The sequence below is a fragment of the Siphateles boraxobius genome, unplaced genomic scaffold (assembly GCF_051911475.1).
Source record: "Siphateles boraxobius isolate OS27281-9 unplaced genomic scaffold, OSU_SipBor_1 30, whole genome shotgun sequence".
NCBI classification, from domain to species: Eukaryota; Metazoa; Chordata; class Actinopteri; order Cypriniformes; family Leuciscidae; genus Siphateles; species Siphateles boraxobius.
The window spans coordinates 5469626-5491184 of record NW_027508920.1 but is presented as its reverse complement, the minus strand read 5'-3'; the positions used below and the strand labels follow the sequence as shown (position 1 = coordinate 5491184).

The 21559-nt window shown below is 49.3% G+C and overlaps 1 long non-coding RNA gene across 1 annotated transcript; it reads left to right on the top strand.

Moving 5' to 3' along the window:
* The first annotated feature begins 529 nt into the window (after nucleotides 1-529).
* On the top strand, nucleotides 530-21069 carry LOC143757412 (uncharacterized). The gene is made up of 4 exons (XR_013210507.1): nucleotides 530-596; nucleotides 11029-11168; nucleotides 11259-11358; nucleotides 20834-21069. It is a non-coding gene; the product is annotated as an uncharacterized LOC143757412 (long non-coding RNA).
* The last annotated feature ends 490 nt before the right edge of the window (nucleotides 21070-21559 follow it).

Here is a 21559-nt window from a genome sequence, read left to right as displayed (position 1 = left end):
AGCTATCGCGGTCTGATTTCAGGGTTGCTTTATAGTTTCCTGGTCTATAACGTCACCTATGTCGTAGCGGGCTTCCATTGGACTGATTTTACACGTGCTTCACGACGTAATCACGCAGAGCGTTCCCACCGCGTCTCAAACGCAGCTCGAGTTCCCTTGAAAGGGAACTCCATTTTCATCATTCAAAATGACATGAAATAGAATCTTCAACATGGTGTAAATGTAAGACAAATCAATTAAACAAATCTTCAGTCCAGTTTCAGAACAGATCAGGTTCACATTCATTAGAAATCATCCACACTGAAAAAAGTGCACTTGGCATGTCATTACTCTAAAGAAGTTTTTATACTTGATGTAACTCAAAACATTTAATTTTCTGTCTAGCCATCAGTGTTACTTAAAATGTTTGGTTAATTTAAATTAAAAGTAAGTCTTGTTAGTGTAAAGTAAATACATGTCTTTAAATTAAAGTAAAAATATTGGTTTCCATTGTCACTTGACTTCTAATGTCATCCGTGATCGTTGGATCGCTTTCCGCCATCTTGTTACACCGCATGGATGAACTCGGCGTGGGAAAACGGGCATCAAGAAAATTGGTAAGTAATTTTAAACATACGTTTGGTCGTATTATTACCATTATACATCAGGGCTTGACATTAACACCCGCCATTCGCGGATGGGTTCCAGCTGTGGTGTGTAACACAGAGTCACTCGCATCTAGCCACTTTGGCGGGCGGATTGAGTATTCTCAAAAGGCATCTCTTATATGGTAATCGCATTGCGCATTAGAACAAACACACGCGATTCCCTTTCAAGGGAACTCGAGCTGCGTTGAGACGCGGTGGGAACGCTCTGCGTGATTGCGTCGTGAAGCACGTGTATAATCAGTCCAATGGAAGAGCGAGACGTCATAGGCGGTGACGTCATAGACCAGGAAGCTATAAAGCACACCAGAAAACAGACCGCGACAGCTTCTGTTGCCTTCAGCAAGCGATCTGTGTATTCTGTCCTTGTCATATTTATTGTTGTCTGTCAAGTTGCAATATATATATATTATGGCAAAAGAGAGCAAGCAGCTTTTGTGTTGTTCCCTGCCCACGTTATATCACGGGTGGGGACACACAGATCAGCTTTTTGTTACTATTTGGGAGTGGAGCATGCCACAGTCAGTTCTCGAGGGGGCTGACTGTGAGCATTGCGAGAAGCTGTCCGTGAGGACGCTCCGCTCCCGCCGGGCGTTCTTCGAGGAGGACGGTTCGGTTCGCGCTCCCCGCGCGGGTCCCGCTGTTGCCGATGCACGGCGGCGACTCGCATTTTGGGGTTCGCAAACGGATCTGACAGCGGGGGTTGGGACGGGCCCCGCCCTATCTCAGCTTTCACCTGCCAGATCCAGTGCTGGCGATTTCCAGTTCCGAGGAATTGGTATCGTTAGAAAAGTTATATTAAGAAAAGGCAGATGTTTGAGTTCCCTTTCGAGGGAACTCCAACTGCGTCGAATGACACTTTGGGGGGAACGCCCCTCAGCGTAGCGCCTCTGAAGTATGAATGAAACTGAGCCGATCTCTGATTGGTGCAACGTCATGACGTAATGGGTGACGGCAGATAGGCGGAAGCTATAAAAGCAGCCGGCACACATAAGATGTCAGCTTTCTGTTCTTCAGCAAGCGCTATCTGTGACTGTCTGTCTTATTTATTGTTGTCTGTTACTGAATGAGTGAAATGGCGAGTGTGAGCTTCAGGAAGTGTGTGCATCCTTGCCCTCGCTACATCACGGGCGGGGACACACACCAACTGTGCACACATTGTTTGGGAATGCAGCACGCGCAGGCAGCTCTCGAGGGGGCTGCTTGCGAGGATTGTGAAAAGTTGACAATCCGTGTGCTGCGTTCCCGGCTGGCTATCTTTGATGAAGATGGTCAGCCTCGCGAGCCCCGTGGTGCGGGACCCGCGTCCGCTGAGGCGGCGCGGCGACGCTCTTCATGGGGCTCGCAAAGAGATCTGCAGTTCTGATGTCCTCGAGCCTCGGGGCGGGCTTCTGCGCGAGTCGAGGATCCGATGTTTGAGCTGTCTGCCTCTGAGGAGGTTGACGTGCTCAGCATCGAGGGCGGGGATTTCGGGGACGACTCGCCGCCCCGTGTCCCCGCGTATGAGGAGCTGATTGAGGTTGTTTCCCGTGCGGTGGCTCATTTAAATATCAGCTGGCCACAAGAGAGGCAGGAAGCGCAGACTAAAAGTAAACTGGATGAGCGCTTCCTGCAGCACAGGGAACAACCTCATCACCGGGGCTTGCCGTTCTTTCCCGATCTGCACAACGAGTTGTGTAGATCGTGGAAAAAACCACACTCTTCTCGTGTCTCCAATCCCCCTATTATAAATTATAGTAACATCATGGGGGCACGAGAGAACGGTTATGGGATGATGCCGCGCGTTGAACAGCCTTTGGCGAATTATTTATCGCCTGAGTCGGCATCATCCCTTAAAGCCCCGGTGCTGCCCACTAAGCCGTGTAGAGACACATCAGGGCTAGTGGGCAGGGCTTATATGGCTGCGGGTCGGGCTGGTGCGAGTCTTCACACCATGGCTATGCTCCAGGTGTACCAGGCCGACCTTCTTAAGGACATTGATGAGGGCGAGGGTCCAACTCCGGAAGATATTGCGGAGTTGAGGAAGGTCGCTGATTTGTCTCTCCGAGTCACCAAGGAGACGGCCCGCGCTGTCGGTCGCTCCATGGCAGCTATGGTGGTCTCGGAGAGGCATTTATGGTTAAATTTTACGGGCATCAGGGAGAAAGACAGGGCTTTCCTCCTTGATGCCCCGATTTCGCCTTCTGGCCTGTTCGGCGACGCCGTTAATACCGTCGTCGACAGGTTTCAGGAGGCGAAAAGACAATCAGCGGCCTTCAAACAATATCTCCCTCGCCGCTCAGTGTCCAAGAAGTCTGCCCCCAGTGGGCAGCCGCAGCCACAGCCATCAGCCAGCTCCTCCGCCTATAGACAGGCTCAAAAACAGAGCGTCGCGTCTAGAGCCCCCCCTCAAGGAGCTTGGGGGCATAGACAGCACTCTCAGGCGAAGCCTCAGCCTAAGCAGGGCGACCTGAGGGCCGTCCTGCAGGCTAAAAAGGCTTCGTCAAAGAGATCCTAGCTACCCTAGGATCTCTGCGGGCGGCCCCACCCGTGGTGGAACGACCGAGGTCGTCTCCTTCACGGAGCCCGCAGGAAATCGATGTTGCTCTCCCGCCGTTAAACACGCTTCGGGACACATCGGTATCCAGCGAACGCAGGCTGCACTGTCCACCCCACAGGCTTGCGGTCAGGCAGCATTCGCGTCCGCCCATCGAGAATCGTTTTCGGTTCAGCCCTGCCGGGAATCCGCTTCAGGGGGCCGAGAACGAATCCCGATTAATACCCGAAGCCAGGCTCGAGAGCCTGGTTCCCTTGGTAAAATATTTCGATGCATGGAAAAATCTGGGTCATATTTCTCCTTGGGCCCTGCGCACCATTCAAAATGGGTACAGGCTGCAGTTCAGTTCCCGCCCACCCAGATTCAACGGGGTGGTCTGGACTGTAGTCGACCCAGTGCAGGGTCGGGTATTGGAACAGGAAGTAAACTCCCTGCTGGCAAAGGAGGCTATAGATCGTATTCCTCCACCGGACAGGGAGTCCGGGTTTTACAGCCGCTACTTCATAGTTCCAAAGAAGGATGGGGGGTTGCGTCCAATAATAGATCTCAGGCACCTGAACCGTTCTCTGAGGAGATTCAGGTTCAAGATGCTCACTATTCCCATTATCGTGAGTCAAATTCAGTCCGAGGATTGGTTTGTCACGATAGATCTAAAGGACGCATACTTCCACATATCCATCCTTCCATCTCACAGGAAGTTCCTGAGGTTCGCTTTCGGGGGCGAAGCGTACCAATATCGGGTTCTTCCGTTCGGCCTAGCTCTCTCCCCTCGCACATTTACCAAATGTATGGATGCAGCTCTGGCACCGCTGAGGCTTCAGGGCATCAGGGTGCTCAATTATATCGACGACTGGCTGATTTTAGCACAGTCACAGGAGCTGGCGGTTCGGCATCGAGATTTCGTCCTCGCTCACATCCAGAGCCTGGGGTTGAGACTCAACACGGAAAAGAGCGTGTTGACACCAGCCCAGAGAACTACGTTCCTGGGAGTGGTGTGGGACTCGGTCACGATGCGGGCACAATTGTCTCCCGCGCGGATCGAGTCCATCCTGACCACAGTGTCCAGGATAAGGCTAGGCCAAGCCATCACTGTGAAGCACTTCCAGAGAGTGTTGGGGCTCATGGCAGCAGCGTCCAGTGTCATTCCATTCGGCCTGCTGCACATGAGGGCCCTTCAGTGGTGGTTAAAAACCAAGGGGTTCTCCCCGAGGGGAAACCCGTTCCGCAGGGTTACGCGCAGATGCCTTCGTTCCCTATCTATGTGGAAGAAAGCTTGGTTTCTGTCCCAAGGGCCAGTGTTGGGAGCGTCATGTCGCCGGAGAACCGTTTCGACAGACGCCTCCCTCACGGGCTGGGGCGCGGTCATGGACGGCCGCTTTACGACAGGCCTATGGCAGGACCATCATGCCTCCTGGCACATAAACTGCCTGGAGATGTTGGCGGTGTTCCGAGCTCTGAGGAGCTTCCTGCCGGACCTCAAAGGTCATCATGTCCTTGTGAGGTCAGACAATATGTCGGTAGTGGCCTATATAAACCATCAGGGGGGTCTGAGGTCTCGCCCTCTATGCAGACTGGCGCATCAGATCCTCCTGTGGTCCCAGGGGAAGTTGTTGTCTCTAAAAGCAACATTCATCCCGGGGAGTCAAAATCAGGGAGCAGACATCCTGTCGAGACAGGGGCTGAGGCCCGGGGAGTGGAGACTCCACCCCGAGGTGGTGGAGTCAATATCTCAGAGGTTCGGCCCAGTGGAAGTGGACTTGTTCGCGTCTCGAGAGACGACCCACTGTCCACTGTGGTTTTCCCTCACCCATCCAGCCCCGCTGGGGTTGGATGCCATGGTGCAGACGTGGCCGAGGTTACGTCTGTACGCATTTCCCCCGATCGCTCTGCTCCCGGGAGTTCTAGAGAGAGTCCGTCGCGACGGGATCAGTCTACTGTTGGTAGCCCCGTTGTGGCCGGCCCGAGTATGGTTCTCCGACATAATTTTGCTCCTGGACGGCCCTCCATGGGAGATTCCCATCAGGAGGGACCTGCTGACACAGGCAGAGGGCTCAATATTTCACCCTTGGCCTGAGTTATGGAAACTGTGGGTCTGGCCCCTGAGGGGGCACAGTACCTAGAGGCCGGCCTATCAGCTGGAGTAGTGGAGACCATACTCAGCTCTAGAGCTCCATCCACGAGGAAATTGTACGGCCTAAAGTGGAACGTCTTCACCGTTTGGTGTAGGGAGCGTGAGGTGGACCCAGTTAACTGCCCAGTGGCTTCAGTGCTGGAGTTCCTCCAAGATCGCTTTTCCACTGGTCTTACCCCGTCCACACTCAAGGTGTACGTGGCTGCCATTGCGGCTTTCCACGCTCCTCTGAGTGATGGGCCTCTGGGGAGACACCAATTGGTCGTACGTTTCCTCCGTGGGGCTTGGAGGATGAGACCTGCGGCTCGTACCAGGGTTCCCACTTGGGACCTGGCAGTGGTTCTCGAAGGACTGGCCGAGGCCCCCTTCGAGCCGCTGGAGTCGGCTGAGGCCAAGAACCTTTCGTTGAAGGTGGTCTTTTTGTTGGCCATTACTTCTCTGAGGAGGGTAGGAGATCTCCAGGCGCTCTCCATATCTAACGAGTGCCTGGAGTTTGCTCCAGGCAACATTAAGGCCATTCTTCACCCTAGGCCCGGCTATTTGCCAAAGGTGCCGTTTAGTGCGGCACGGCCTACGGTTCTGCAGGCTTTTCATCCTCCACCTCACGTGACGGCGAATGAAGAGAGACTTCACATGCTCTTCCCTGTCAGAGCACTGAGTATTTACATTCAGAGGTCCTCTTCATGGCGGAAGTCGGACCAGTTGCTGGTGTGTTTCGGGTCGCCCAGAAAGGGGCTTCCCGCCTCAAAGCAGACCATCAGCAACTGGATTGTCCAAACGATTTCCACGGCCTATCAGGTGCGCGGTATGCCTTCACCTTTGGCCGTGAGGGCTCATTCTACCAGAGGCATGGCGTCCTCTAGAGCCCTTCTCGCGGGGGCCCCCATCCAGGAGGTCTGCGATGCAGCAGGATGGGCTACCCCTCATACCTTTATTAGGTTTTATAGTTTGGACATTCCGTCTACACCCGGCTCTCTTGTGCTCGCGTCCTAAGTGTGCCTGTGAGCAGCTTCACACTAGGGCAGGCAGGGCGCGTTGTGGCGTAGTGGGTACTCGTTCCCCCAAAGTGTCATTCGACGCAGTTCTCGTTCCCTCGAAAGGGAACGTCCTCGGGTTACGACTGTAACCCTTGTTCCCTGAGAAGGGAACGAGAACTGTGTCCCTTGGCCACGCCTTCCCCTGCCTGGGAGCGCTTGCTTCATCACAGAAGCTGACATCTTATGTGTGGCGGCTGCTTTTATAGCTTCCGCCTATCTGCCGTCACCCATTACGTCATGACGTTGCACCAATCAGAGATCGGCTCAGTTTCATTCATACTTCAGAGGCGCTACGCTGAGGGGCGTTCCCCCCAAAGTGTCATTCGACGCAGTTCTCGTTCCCTTCTCAGGGAACAAGGGTTACAGTCGTAACCCGAGGACGTTTTCAATAAATGAATAAATAAGTCAGCTCATAACTCTGTTGAATAAAGACGAGCTTTAAAAGGAGGTTTATCTAGTGCTGTTGCTAGTTAAATATTTTCTGGCCAGCTGAACATTATGAGAGTGAAAATAAAAAGAGTTTATTAGATGAAATAAATCTAAAAACAGAAAAACTCTGTATCTCAGCCTCCTCGTCGGGGACTGCCGTTTTTTTCCCTATCTCCACACCACACTGAGGTGTCGAGATCGTGGAATAAGTCGGTTTCTATTTTATGTGTTTAATGCCCAACGTCTAACTATAGTAATGCTATGGGTATTAAGTATCATGGTATGACAGTGCCTCGGGTTAAAGAGACGCTTGCTAGCTTTCTCTCTCCCGAGTCGGCGTCATCATTTTTAACCCCGACGTTACCCACCAGCCATCTAAATAAAAAAATTTAATAGGCAACGCTGGTGGGTAAATTATAAAGACGTGGATGAATGGGAGGTTGTCAGCACTGACGCTATTCGAGAATTGCGTCGTGCAAAAACAGATAAACTATACTGGGGAGGGACGGTTTCGAGAAATCGTTTCTCCTCTGCGTCCTCTGGGTGGCGACTCTCTGAGGAGGGTCGCAGCACGGCCAGTTCGGTTGTTTTCCTGCTGGTGGCCACGGAGTGATATATTTATATATATATATACGTTTTTCTGAGTTAAAAATAAAGAAAAATAAGATAAAATTATGTCTGTTCTTCTGGACGCTCCGCTTTAAAAAAAAAAAAAACTAAGAATAAACCGTTCAGCGGCGTTCCAGAGGTTTCTTCCTCACCAATCTAATGTTCCTGAGACTGCTGGGCGGAGCAGTCTCAGTCTACTAAGCTCCTCGCAGCACAGAGTGCAAGAACGAGCATCGCCATTTGGGCTCCTCCACAATCGAAGGGGACTTGGGTGGCGGTAGCAGTCTAGCCAGTTAGAGATATGCAAGATCTGAGGACTATTTTATCTCTAAAAAAGCTTGGACAATAGGAAGCCCTGACGCCGAGGCTATCAGGCTTCTAAAGGGTGGTCCCCTCCGGGGTAGGGATGGTTTTGAGAAAATCGTTTCTCCTCGGCGCCCTCTGGGGTGCGACTCTCTGAGGAGGGTCGCAGCGCTGCCAGTTCGGTTTTCCTGCCGGTTCGCCGTTCAGGACACCAAGGTGTCAGTGTCCCCAAACGATCCTCCGAGGGGGGTCGTAGAGCAGTCAGTTCGGTTTCCCTGCCGGTTCGCCGTTTCAGGGTGCCGAGGTGCCTGCTTTTTCCAATGATCCTCCGAGGAGGGTCGTTGGAACTAAGTTATTTAAAGGGAGGCAAGATCTGAGGACTGTCGTCATCTCTAATAAAGCTTCATAGGGCTCCTCCGGGGCAGGGACGGTTTTGAGAAATCGTTTCTCCTCGGCGCCCTCTGGGGTGCGACTCTCTGAGGAGGGTCGCAGCGCTGCCAGTTCGGTTGTTCCCTGCCGGTTCGCCGTTCAGGGCACCGAGGTGTCAGCGTCCCCATACGATCCTCCGAGGAGGGTCGTAGAACGGTCAGTTCGGTTGTTCCCTGCCGGTTCGCCGCTTCAGGGCACCGTAGTGACTGTTCAACCAAATCCAGAGGCCAGTCTTGAGAGACTGGTTCCCCTAGTAGAATTCTGGCAGCGTGGAAACTACTGCCACATATTTCTCGGTGGGTCCTGCACACTATAGAAAAGGGTTCAGAATTCGTGTCCGCCCAGATTTCTAGGGGTCCTCCCCACTGTGGTGGACCCCGAGCAGGCTTTGGTTATGGAGCGGGAAGTACTGACACTTCTGCAAAAGGAGCTGTAGAAGGGGTTCCTCCTCCCGGCAGACAGTCAGGGTTTTACTGCCATTACTTCATTGTTCCGAAAGAGGATGAGGGGTTGCGTCCTACTCTAGACCTGCGTCAATTAAACAGCAGGTTTCAGAATCTTAAGTTCAAAGTATGCTTACGCTAAATATGATTGTGTCACAGATTCAGTCCGAGGACTGGTTTGTCACAATAGACTTAAAGGACGCTTACTTATCTATCCATCCTCATCACAAGAGGTTCCTGAGGTTTGCTTTCAGGGGCGAAGCATACCAGTATCGGGTTCTTCCATTCGGCCTAGGTTATCACCCCATACCTTTTACAATATGCGTGGATGCAGCTCTGGCTCCTCTGAGATTCCAGGGCATTCGCGTATTAAATTATATCGACGATTGGTTGATTTTAGCTCAGTCCGAGCTTTTGGCAGTTCAACATCGAGATGTCGTTATGTCCCACATAAGGAGGTTGGGGTTGCGGCTCAACACCAAAAAGAGTGTACTCCTCCCAGCTCAGAGGACCACTTTCTAGGTGTATTATGGGATTCGACAACAATGCAAGCACGTCTGTCTCCTGCACGTATTTCTGCGATTCTCACAGCCGTAAAGAATGTAAAACTAGGTCAGTCACTCACTGCAAACAGTCTCTGAGACTGTTGGGGCTCATGGTAGTTACGTCTAACGTAGTTACTTTTGGCCTTCTGTACATGAGACCCCTGCAGTGGTGGCTCGGGACCAAGGGGTTTTCTCCGAGGGGAAATCCGTTTTCGCATGATCAAGGTCACGCGGCTATGCCTTCGTGCCTCGGTCATGTGGAAGAAACCTTAGTTCCTCGCCCAGGGCCCAGTGCTGGGTGCTTCTTGTCGACGCGTCACGCTATCGACGGATGCTTCCCTCACAGGATGGGGGACGGTCATGAGTGGCCGCTCGGTGAAAGGTCTTTGGCTGGGGCTCATGGCAGTTGCGTCCAACGTAGTTACTTTTGGCCTTCTGTACATGAGACCCCTGCAGTGGTGGCTCGGGCCAAGGGGTTTTCTCCGAGGGGAAATCCGTTTTCGCATGATCAAGGTCACGCGGCTATGCCTTCGTGCCTCGGTCATGTGGAAGAACCTTGGTTCCTCGCCCAGGCCCAGTGTTGGGGGCTTCTTGTCGACGCATAATGCTATCGACGGATGTTTCCCTCACAAGTCGGGGGCAATCATGAGTGGTTGGTCGGCGAAGGGTCCGGACAACACACTGATGGTCTCGTATATCAGAGCAGATATCCTGTTGAGGCAGGGGCTGTGGCCCGGGGAATGGAGACTTCACCCCGAGGTGGTGGAGCTTCTTAGGGAGAACTTCGGTCAAACTACAAGTCGACCTTTCGCATCGCTTGTACAATGCATTGCCCTTGTGGTTCTCCCTCACGCATCCAGCTCCGCTTGGACTGGATGTAATGTAATAGGTGTGGTTGCCGCTACACCTATACGCTTTTCCCGATATCTTTGCTCCTGGGAGCTCTGGAGTTGTGGATACTGTGGGCTCGGCCTCTGAGGGGGCCCAGCTCATAGATTCAGGTTTCAAGGACTTCACACAGAACGGGCATTTGTCTTATGGCGTAGTGGGTATGGGGTTCCCACCGCGTCTCAACGCAGCTCGAGTTCCCTTGAAAGGGAACGTCTCAGGTTACGTATGTAACCCTGGTTCCCTGAGAGGGAACGAGACGCTGCGTTCTCCTGCCATACTTCCTGCATGCCCTGATCGACTTGCTTCAGGCTTTTTCAGAAGCTGTCGCGATCTGTTTTCTGGTGTGCTTTATAGCTTCCTGATCTATGACGTCACCGCCTATGACGTCTCGCTCTTCCATTGGACTGATTATACACGTGCTTCACGACGCAATCACGCAGAGCGTTCCCACCGCGTCTCAACGCAGCTTCTCGTTCCCTCTCAGGGAACCAGGGTTACATACGTAACCTGAGACGTTCTTTTGAGTTTATGAATGCAATGTCTAATAATCAGAAGGCGTTCAGATTAGTCATCGTTGAAATACTTTTTTTTCAGTTTTGTTCAGAGCGCGCTCTCACTCACTGAAATCTGCACTCAAAGCAGAGATGTACGAGCGATGTAGCCTACATAGGAGATTCATTCATCATACAGTGATTGACTGAAAATGCTGAGTCAGTTGTTAACATTAACTTTAGAAAACCACTAGCCACAGTGGCTGGTGAGCAAAAAAGTTAATGTCAAGTCCTGTTATACATGTAACGTTAGCCTATGATTTCATAAAATATTAGTGACTAAGTGACTAATCCTGAATTTACCATAGTTTTTACAATGGTATTTTAGTATGTAGTGTTTTTGAAAATGTTTTAGATGCCCTAATTATACCTTTTGTTGTTTAATGCTTTGTGTGTATATGTATTTTTACAACTAGACTAGTTCTCAAAGTAAAATCATTTTTTTCAGAAGTCTATTTTCTCTGTTTCTCTTTCTTACAGATTATTGCCGATTTTTTTCTTTACAAACGAGATTTATGGCCTCTTTGGACAGACAGAGCTCTCAGCTTCTTCAGGTTATTAGGAGCAAAGGTGGTGTCCTCTGTGAAAAAACTAAGGATACTATTAAAGTTATGGATCAGGTATTGGTTGCATGCGAACAAATTGCTTGTGGCAATCAATTTAGTAGTGTTTTGGTCTATTAAAAACAATACATCTTGAACATTTTGTAGAATCTGGACATAGACATCAGAAGAGAGTGCCTGCTGAAGTGCCTGATCATGTAACTGTTACCTTGGTGAAGATGCAAGCTGTCTGATCAAAGAATACCAGGTAATGTAGACAATGCAAACTACTGAAATTTTCTCCAACCATGTTTGCCTTAAAGTTATATTTCACTACCAAGTCAATATTTCCCCATGTTTTACTCGCCCTTAAGGCATCATAACTGAATATGGTTACAGGTGCATCTCAATAAATTAGAATGTCGTGGAAAAGTTAATTTATTTCAGTAATTCAACTCAGATTGTGAAACTCGGTTATTAAATAAATTCAGTGCACAAAGACTGATGTAGTTTAAGTCTTTGGTTCTTTTAAATGTGATGATTTAGGCTCACAATTAACAAAAACCCACCAATTCACTATCTCAACAAATTAGAATACTTCATAAGACCAATAGAAAAAAATTTTTTAGTGAATTGTTAGCCTTCTGGAAAGTATGTTAATTTACTGTATATTTACTCAATACTTAGTAGGGGCTCCTTTTGCTTTAATTACTGCCTCAATTCGGCGTGGCATGGAGGTGATTTGTGGCACTGCTGAGGTGGTATGAAAGTCCAGGTTGCTTTGATAGCGGCCTTCAGGTCATCTGCATTGTTGGGTCTGGTGTCTCATATTTCTCTTGACAATACCCCTAAGATTATCTATGGGGTTCAGGTCAGGCGAGTTTGCTTGCCAATCAAGCACAGTTAACACCATGGTAATTGAACCAGCTTTTGGTACCTTTGGCAGTGTGGGCAGGTGCCAAGTTCTGCCAGAAAATGAAATCAACATCTCCAAAAAGCTTGTTAGCAGAAGGAAGCATGAAGTGCTCTAAAATGTCCTGGTAGATGGCTGCGTTGACTGTGGACTTTAGAAAACATACACAGTGGACCAACACCAGCAGATGACATGGCAGCCGAAATCATCACTGACTGTGGAAACTTCACACTCGACATCAAGCAACGTGGATTCTGTGCCTCTGCTCTCTTCCTCCAGACTCTGGGACCTTGATTTCCAAATGAAATGCAAAATTTACTTTCATCTGAAAAGAGGACTTTGGACCACTGAGCAACAGTCCACTTCTTTTTCTCCACAGCCCAGGTAAAACGCTTCTAACGTTGTCTCTGGTTAAGAAGTGGCTTGATAGCCCTTTTCCTGAAGACGTCTGATCGTGGTGACTCTTGATACGCTGACTCCAGCTTCAGTCTATTCCTTGTGAAGCTCTCACAAGAGTTTGAATCAGCTTTGCTTGACAGTATTCTCAAGCTTGAAGTCTTCCCCGTTGCTTGTGCACCTTTTCCTATTTAAATTCTTCCTTCCAGTCAACTTTCCATTTAATATGCTTTGATACAGCATTCTATAAATAGCCCCTTTCATGACCCTCTGTGACTTACCCTCTTTGTGGAGGGTGTCAATTTTCGACTTGTGGATCATTGCCAAGTCAGCAGTCTTCTCCATTATTGTTGTTTCAAAGAACAAGAGATACCCGGAATTTATACTGTAGGGATGGTCATTAATTGAAACTCAAATGTAAATATTCTAATGTTTTGAGATACTGATTTCTGACTTTCATGAGCTGTAAGTTCTAATCATCTAAATTAAAACAAAAAAAACTTTTGAAATGTTTTACCTTACATGCAATGAATCTAAAATATATGAAAGTTTCACTTTTTGAAATAACATACAAGAAAAAAATAACTTTTTCACGACATTCTAATTTGAGATGCACCTGTATATTCTTGAAGAACAAAACAGGCAAACTTATAATCCTACGTATCATTTTACTTCAAAGTGCTAGAATGGGAGTGAATTGTTGACTTTTTGAAGCTTCAAATAGTGCATCCATTGATTAAAAAAACTGTTCGACACGGCTCTGTGGTCTTAACAAAGGTCTTCTCAAGCCTTGAGGGTGAGTAAAACGTTGGGAAATTTTGATTTGGTAGTGACATAACGCTTTAAAGTAAATTTTATCATTTACACATCAGCCTGTGTGACTTTCTTCCACAGAACACAAAAGAATATATTTTGAAGAATGTTGTTAAGAGCCCCCCGTTCACTTGCATTGGTTTTGTGTCCATACAATAATAGTGAATGGGGGCTGTGCTGTTCTGTTACCAACATTGTTGACAAGAGAAATTTAAATTATGACATAATTTTGATTGTGAATTACTACTTTAATAGAGGTTGGTTCACCCAAAAATGCATTTTGAACACTGTTGAGTAGATTGATAAATGCCTCTGATTGGCCATTGTGGTACTGCACTCAACAAATATGTCTGTGATTGGTTACAATTAATTATATAAGTGTTTAAAAGCATTTTCAAAGCCAAAGAGAGTATAAAAGTACGTCTTCACCCAAAAATGAAAATTGTCATCACTTACTATACTCTTGTAATAAACGTAAAAAAAAATAGTTCCCTTTCAGTCGATAACGTCAGACGTAGTCGACGGTCGACTGAATGGGGATCTCGCTAGTGTTCTGAATGGGTGTTCTACAGCGCGAGTGCAGCGGTGATCGCGAGCTTTGAGCTCTCAACTGCTGTTTTAACAGCAACAAATTTCTAAATGTTTGTGTGTGTTGATGGCTGGTTAGAGGGCGGAAAAGTGAGTGCTTCACTGTTTCAGTTCTCTGTTCAGTGTTGCCGCGGTCATTCCCCTGTGTGCTCCGGCACTGGTGACGGTCCTATTTTCTGAAAGAGCAACACGGGTGAGTTTGCGTCTTTTTCAAGATGTCATTCCGCCCGTGCGTTTCTGGGTGCGGTCGTTCCCTGTCTCTCTCTGATGGTCACAACTGTTGTGTCACGTGTTTGGGCTTACAGCACGCTGAGACAGCTTTTGTGGACAGCTCATGTTTTCACTGTGGGAACATGACTGTCGCAGTGTTGAGGGCGAGCCTCGCCTTCGTTAAACAGCGGAGAGCGAGTCCCCATTACCATGCCCCACCCTGCACGGGTGCTGTGTGGGATGGGTGACCGGAGGATAGTGTTGGATGTCCCGCCCGTTAACCATTGCCTTTGGGCTCCTCACTCCTCCCTTCCACTGCAACCACTGGAGCCTCCTGTGTTGTCTGCTGGTCCATCTGTAATGGGTGGGCCAGCGGTTTCACTCGGGGCTCCCCTGGAGGACAGCACGTCGATTGCAGCATCGGAGGGTGAGCTGACTTCTAGAGATGATGACTCGGCTGCATTGTCTCCCTCCGGGAGTTCAATGTTGCCCGAGCCGGATCCAGAATTATCAGCTATGCTGAAACGGGCCGCCGAGGCTGCCGGGCTCGAGTGGAACCTCGACCGTGTCCCGTTCAGTCTCGGTTGGAATCTGGAGTTTGGTGTCTTGGGGCGGGCCGCGCTGGTTCTCAGCTCGCCGCCCCAGTGCCTTTCTTTCCCGAAATGCATGGAGAGCTTATCAGGTGGTGAACAGCATCTTTCTCTGCCAGAAACTGCCTGAATAGCTTTTCCCCCTCATTACCCTTGATGGAGGAACGGTGAAGGGTTGCGAAGGGTCCCTCCATTGGAGCGGTCTGTCGACACAGGTGCACCTGTGTCCGGCGGCCGCTGCCTTTTGGGGGGATCCTCGTCTCCCCCCTAAGGCCTGTGAGTTTCGGCCGTTCCAACGGGCAGAGCTTACAAAGCCTGTGGGCAAGCCGCTTCCTCTTGCATGCCATGGCGTTGCTGCAGGCTAGGGCACCCATGGCATGCACGAGGGTAATCCAGACCGTGCGCTCATAGGTGAGCACCGCACTGCATCCGACCTCACCCTCCGGGGCACGAGTGTCGTAGCGTGCGTGATCGGTCTTGCGATGTCCAACGTGGTGGTCCAGTAGCGCCTTCGTTGGCTCAGCCTGTTTGGTATGGCGGATGCGGACAAGGTTCGGTTCCTGGTCTCCCCAATTTCCCAGGTTGGGCTGGTCGGCGACGCAGTGGAGAACTGCATCCAACAGTTCTCTGCCGCTCAAGCGCAGACGGAGGTCAACCGGCACATCCTGCCCCGGTGGCCAGCTGCTGCCTCCACCCGCCGCCGGTGGCAGCTCCTCCACCTGCTCGTCGCCGTGGGCGTTCCCCGGCCGCTGCTCCTGCTGGGCCTCCGCAGCAGCCTCCACCCAGGCCTCAGCATGGAGCCGGCCGCAGTAGAGACGCCCAGCCCGCTCCAGGCGCTGCCAAGCCAGGTGGCAAGCGACAGAGAAAGCATTCCGGAGCGGGCCGCCCAGGAATGGATGAGATGCTCTTGGAGTGGCACGATCACTCCCTCCCCCCGGGTGAGGGCCGGGTGGAGCCTTTTGTTTGTGTGTGTGTCTGTTCCGCCGCTGGCTCCCTAAAAAAAAAAAAAAAAAGCGGAGAAAGCGGTACCCACACTTCAAAGAGAGAGCAATTTCATCTGTTCCTGGGACCCAGGAGGGCCAGTCTGGCGGGTGTGACCCTGTATAGCCTTACACCCCTCAGCTCCCCCTTGGTCGCCAGCAGGCAGCTTGGTGCGTTCGAGGACCCGGTCATCCGCCTTCTCACGCGCCCCCTGCCGCTAGTGGAGACAGGTAACTGTTGCACAGCACACTAACACCACTCTCTCTACTTTGCTGCCCCACCTCAGGCTCGGCTACCCCGCTCAAGTCAGTGATAAGGCAAGGCAAGGCAAGGCAAGGCAAGTTTATTTATATAGCACATTTCATACACAATGGTAATTCAAAGTGCTTTACATTGAAGAAATTAAAATAATCAAAAGAAATCAGAATAATTAAAACAGTTTAGAATAAAAGATAAAATACAGAAATCAGAATAATTAAAACATAAAATAAAATACAGTGCAAACAGTCGGACGAACAGTGGCACAGTGCTCATTCAGTAAATGCACAGTTAAACAGATGTGTTTTGAGTCTGGATTTGAATGTGACTACTGTAGGAGCACATCTGATCTCTTCTGGAAGCTGGTTCCAGCTGCGGCTGGCATAGTAGCTAAAAGTAGACTCGCCATGCTTAGAGTGAACCCTTGGTATTTCTAGCCGATGTGATCCTAATGATCTGAGTGATCTGTTGGGTTTATATTCACTGAGCATATCTGCAATGTATTGAGGTCCTAGGCCATTGAATGATTTATATACCAGTAATAATACTTTAAAATCAATCCTAAATGTAACTGGCAGCCAGTGTAAAGACCTGAGGACTGGTGTGATGTGTTCATATTTTCTGGTTCTGCTCAGAATCCTAGCAGCAGCGTTCTGTATGAGCTGCAACTGTCTTATGGTCTTTTTGGGAAGGCCAGTGAGAAGTCCATTACAATAATCCACCCTACTGGTGATGAAAGCATGCACAAGTTTTTCTAAGTCTTGACTGGAAACAAAGCATCTAATTCTTGCAATATTTTTCAGGTGATAATATGCTGATTTAGTTATTGCTTTGACATGACTACTGAAACTAAGGTCTGACTCCAGAGACACACCCAGATTCCTGACTTGATTTTTAGTTGTTTGACCCCTAGACTGAAGGTATGCGTTCACCTTGAGAACTTCATCTTTGTTTCCAAACGCAATGACTTCAGTTTTGTCTTTGTTTAACTGAAGAAAGTTTTGGCACATCCAATTGTTTACTTCATCAATGCATTGGCAAAGGGAGTCAATGGGGCTGTAATCGTTAGGCGATAGGGATAAGTAGAGCTGTGTGTCGTCTGCATAGCTATGGTAAGCGATTTGGTTCTTTCTCATTATTTGGCTCATTGGGAGCATGTACAGGTTGAATAGGAGTGGCGCAAGAATTGAGCAATGAGGGACTCCGCATGTCATGGATGTCCACTCAGACTTATGGTCTCCTATACTCACATAATAACCTCTGCCTCCTAAGTATGACCTGAACCATTTTAGGACTATCCCAGAAAGCCCGACCCAGTTTTCCAGCCTGTCAAGAAGTATTTTGTGATCGACAGTGTCAAATGCAGCACTGAGGTCGAGTAGTACCAGCACTGATAATTTGCCTGTATCAGTATTTAAGCGAATATCATTTATTATCTTTATGAGCGCGGTCTCTGTACTGTGGTGCGGTCGGAAACCAGATTGAAAATGGTCAAAGTATCCATTCGAGCTTAAGAATTTGTTCAGCTGATTGAAGACAACTTTTTCAATGATCTTGCCTATGAAAGGAAGATTTGAGATCGGTCTATAGTTGTTTAATATTTTCTTATCCAGATTGCTCTTTTTCAGGAGGGGCTTGACAACAGCAGTTTTCAGGGAGGTCGGAAAACTCCCAGAGAGAAGTGAGGCATTTACCACTTCTAGGAGATCTGCTTCTAAGCTGTGTAACACATTTTTGAAAAAAGATGTGGGAAGTGCATCAAGGGCGCAGGTTGATGTTTTTAGTTGCTGTACGGTTTCTTCCAAAATTTTGCCATCAATTTCTTCGAAATCAGACATAGTGGCTACTTTCTCGTGCTGTTGTCTGATAATCATCACATTAGGTGTTGAGCAGACGTGCTCCTGAAAATTCATTGATATTCATCACATCGAGTGTTGAGCAGTGCTCCTGACTTGTGCGTGCTTATCTTATCCTGCTGGCGAAGGATTTGATATAGCCGCTCCTCCAGCCGGTACGAAGGCCAGTTGTAAACTCGTTCTTCGTGCTACTAGGTGGTGGGTCGTGACCATCTTGGCCCAAGATCGGTCTGCAGCTCCGACATGAAAGACATGTGCTTCAGATCTCTACCTTCCGCACCGCAGGCCATCCTGTGTGTTGCGTGTAAGGGTGACGTATCAGTACAGTGTGCTTCCCCTCGAGTGCTCCAGAGCCCGTTGGGTCTTCAGGTCAACTGGAAGAGAGTAATCTCGCCCACGGGCTGAGTATCTCTTTTTCAGTTTTGGAGATGGACTCGGTCTAACACGTCTCTCCAATGAGAATGTGTTCAGCTGGTGTTTGAAGTGAGAAAGGGTCCCACTGAAAGAACTTTCAGAGGCTCCTGGGGTATATGGTAGTTGCAGCCTTTGGCTTCCTCCATATGTGACCGCTTCAGCGCTAGCTTCATGATCGAGTCCCGAGGTGATTGTGGCAGAGCAGCTCACCCTGTGTGACTATAGTTCATCCCGGTCTGCTGCCAAACCCTCTTCAACAGAGGGGCCATGTACAAAGGGAGAGTTTTAACGGGGGCCGGGGCGACCCTCGACTACACGGGCATTCGTGCCTCGAGTTGTTAGACATTGCGACCGTTGCGCAAGCTTCCCTTGCATGTCACAACTCACCCGTCACCTCCTCCTTGGAGTCAGAAGCTTCTGAGGACGCTTTGTTCCACTCTTCCCGCTCTACTCAATCGTGCCGCCATCTAGTCTCATGACAGTTATAGCCAGGGCAAGTGGAGACTCTATCCCCTGGGTCCAGCTGGGTCATGACCATTCCGGGGCCGCTCAGTTGTCCCTCCGGTTTCGTCTTCCTGCCAGTGTTTGTATAAACCGAGCGGACTACCCTTGGACAAACACTGGCTCTCAGCTGCCCCAGGGGCCCGCAGAAATGCGTTTAACCCCAGTGAGCCTTCTAAAAGCGACTGCGACTCATGGTCGCCTTGCGCCTGCTCAAGTCAGTGAATTCATCACACTTCATGTTGAGCAGAAATGCTCCTGAAACTCAGTGAAGTTCATCGCACTCAGGTGTTGAGCAGCAATGCTCCTGTAGCTCAGTGAGTTCATCACACTCAGATGTTGAGCAGAAATGCTCCTGTAGCTCAGTGAATTCATCACCCGCAGTGCTGAGCAGAAATGCTCCTGTTGCTCAGTGAAGTTCTTCGCACTCAAGTGTTGAGCAGAAATGCTCCTGAAGCTCAGTGAGTTTATCACACTCAGGTGTTGAGCAGGAATTCTCCTGAAGCTCAGTGAACTTATCACACTCAAGTGCTGAGCAGAAAATGCTCTTGAAGCCCAGTGATCTTTACATGTTGTGTTGAGCAATGCTCCTGTCTTTTTGCGCCCGTCGCTTGCACCTACGTGCCAAGTCAGGAGAGGAACAGGTCTTCATAGTTGCCCCTTATTGGCCCAACTAGACCTGGTTCCCATCGACAGCCTTCCTGACTTCCCCTGAAAACTCTTTCAGGGACGGGGCACGATGGCACGCGCGTTCTTCCCCCGGAGATTCTGGGCGGTCTTACATCTGAACACAGAGGTTCAGGTGGCTATCACAGGCATGTGATAGTTACCATCACTTCTGCGAGCACCCCCTAGAAATGGGTAGCGTGCTTACGCCTTTAGAAGTGGAACCTAGTCGTTGAATGCGTCTTCTCTCCAGAGGAGATCCTGAAAGCTTTTCGATCACTTCAGTGCTCTCTTTCCTGCAAAATGGGTTGGAGTAGGCTGTTTTCCTTCACCCTCAAAATGATGTTGCCTCGGTGTTTAAACGACGCTCATCGTGTTGCAGAAGTGTGCAGAAGCACGTTCTGATCGTCAGGTTCCTGAGGAGCAAGGTCTTGTAAATCCTTGCGTCCCTCTTTATCCTCTTGGGCCTTGTCCCTGGTGCGATGCACTGCAGAGACCGCCCCTGAGCCACTGCAGGCATTGAGTTAAAAATTCTGTTATATCAGTTCTCCTGCTAGCGTGGTCTCTACTAGAGGTCAGGGACTTGCTCGCTTTCGGTCAACGTATTGTGCCTGGAGTCTGGGCCGGCTAACTCTCACAAGCTGAGACCCCGGCTCGGATTGTGCCCAAGGTTCCTACCTCTCCCGTAATAGGAGCAGGTGGTGAGCCTGCAAGCGCTGCCCTTGAGGAGGCAGATCCAGCCCTGGCTTCTCTGTCCGTTCGCTTGGACGTGTACAGAACGCAAGCCATAGACCTCAGACCAGCTCTACAAATATCTGTTGGAATTCAGCAGAGAGGGAAGGCTGTTTCCATGGGTTGGATATGGCTTCAGCAGCGTCCCTTCCTTCCAATGTACGGGGGAACGCTTTCCCAGTGGTCCTGTAGGAACAGCAGTGACTTCCCTGGCCTAAGCCCTGCCCTTCCCCGCCTTAAATTTGCGGGGGCATCAGGAGGCTTTGGTTTAGGCACTGGAAGGTGGCAGCGTTAGTGGCGTTTTCAAAGGTTATCCCCATTCAGTCGACCGTCGACTACGTCTGACGTTATCGACTGAAAGGGAACGTCCTGGTTGCGTATGCAACCCACCGTTCCCTGAAGGAGGAAACGGAGGACGTAGTCCCCTTGCCACTACCGTTGGACCACCGCTGACCCTGGGTTACTCTCGGCTCCTCAGCGAAAAAAGCAACTAGTGCGTGCATCCACTTCCGTATTTATACCCGCGCCGCGGGGGCGGAGTGTGTGATGTGAATCACGCACGCCAATTACATTGGCTCGTTCAATAGTACTCGAAGAGGATAGGCTCTCTAGCGAGATCCCCATTCAGTCGACCGTCGACTACGTCCTCCGTTCCCTCCTTCAGGGAACGGTGGGTTGCATACGCAACCAGGACGTTTTACACTGAACACAAATGAAGATATTTTAATGAAAGTTAGCAACAGATGTTTGGGCTCTACATTGACCTTCATAGTAGGACAGCTAACAAATTAACCTCAATTACTATCTGTTCTTGTATGTTTTTAGGGTGACCAGAGGGAGGAAGCGGAGAGAGAATTTGAAAAAACAACTATGGCATTTTTTGTGATCCGCGAAAGTGATGCTCTTAGTCATGCACTGGACATTTCTATTGTCATTTAAGGTGCGGAAGTACTAAAGGAGTTGCCCTCTGTTGCATGTGCCTGTGCCCTGATGTTTGGACTCATTTATGCACTGAACTTAAAATATCCTGAAGGACTCAAATCTACCTTTGGACATAAGGTAATATGTGAACCCCCGGCTAAAGTCGCAGAATCTAATTATGAGTAAAAGAGCGTCAAAATAGTCATAGCCATAAAAATGACAAAAATAGGTCATGTGTGTTTATTGCTGTAAATGATAGATTATACCAAGGGTTTTGAGATGCAATACCCACATTTTCATTTATAACATGATAAATACTAAAATTAATGATTTTATTGACACTACGTTATACTTTTGCGCAAAAAAAAAAAAAATAACGGACGTGAGCTTTCTATACATTTCAATCGTCTCTGGGTTTATTTTTTAGCGCAACAACACCTGCTGATTCGTATATCATTCAGTTCAGGAACTTCTTTTCTACTTATTTCTATTAGAAAGAGTGAACAGACCTTAATATCAATCCGCACGAGCGGCAATCAGGTCAACGCAATGAAAAAAAAAAGCGACTTAAACCGGGTTCAGATGTCTGAGGAGATTGTTTCTTGTCACCGCCAAACATTTAAGAACAGC